A 1,205-nucleotide genomic window follows, 5' to 3' on the forward strand; every position below is an offset into this window, starting at 1 on the left:
CGGGCCCGGGCTCGGGCCTTCTGTCGCGCGGACTTGGGAGGGCTATACGAGGGGCCACCGGGGACTGGGCGCTTGGGCGTGGGCGCTGTCCAGCAGCCGCGTGGCCCGGGCCGGGAGACTGCAGCCCCGAGAGGGGACCGGGCCGCCGTGTCCCTCCCGCGCCGGGCTGAGTCTTCACACGCCCACCCGCCCCGGGGGATCCCGGATCCCGGGAGAGAGGGCAGTGCTGTAGGTGGGCTGTCCCCATCTCCCCCTGGGACAACTGTCCCTTCTAGAACCTGCGCGGGGACTTCCCTGCGAAAGCATGAGGTCCGATCTCCTGCCTGTTTGGTTGAGAGGCAACATGTTGCTGCTTTTTGCCGTGGCTTGCTTGGTTTCCAGTGTCCTGTCTTTTACTTTAAAGCTCAAGTTTACTCCTTAATTTGGCCTCCGTTTACTTCTCTTTGGGTTTGTGGCCTCATTGTAGCCCACGGAATTGTAATTTCCGATCGGGTTGGTTGCAGGGCGTGCTGGATCCAGGCGCTGGCTGAATCGCAGAAAGTTGCACTGATGGAAATGTTGAGTGCAGAGAGCGTTGAGCCTGGGGGTGGTGAGCTCGGGCAGGAGTCACCCCTTGTTCTAGTCACTCACTTTCCCCACCTTCCACGGTTCCAGAGCTGGTTGGGTCAACTTTCTGTGGGGTTAGTCATTATTTTTGTAGAGAGAAAATAGAAGAAGCTTTTGAAATGATGTTGGCTCCGTATGTGTTTCTTTCATCTGGCCAAACGTCTTGCAGCGCCTTGGTTATGCAGCGTCTTTATTGATGTGCTGCCGCCTCGGGATCTTGTGCCAAGGATTGAAGTTTTTCTAACGAAGGCAGCCAGGTTCAAGGATGTCTGATCAGTGTCATACTCCTTTTAAATGAGTGATGCCGGATACACCTGTATCATTTAATGTATGCTTGTATTGTTTGGCTTTCAAGTGCTCTACACATTTGTAGAATTCCTGCTCAGACACACGTGAAGTTAATAAAACACAACCACCGTAAGTATCTATTGAGCGAGTCTTATCTGTAGGTGAGTGTTAATCATTGCCAATATTGCAGGATTGCGTATGTATTGCAGTGTTTACCCTTAGCTATTTCTTGTGCATTCTTCATCCATAGATGAACAGGTAGTTATAGGTGAAAAGTATTGCTCACTCTCCCCCCTCCCCCTCCCCTCCTT

The sequence above is a fragment of the Elephantulus edwardii genome, unplaced genomic scaffold (genome assembly GCF_000299155.1).
Source record: "Elephantulus edwardii isolate Elephantulus edwardi_28Jun2011 unplaced genomic scaffold, EleEdw1.0 scaffold00121, whole genome shotgun sequence".
Classification (NCBI taxonomy): Eukaryota; Metazoa; Chordata; class Mammalia; order Macroscelidea; family Macroscelididae; genus Elephantulus; species Elephantulus edwardii.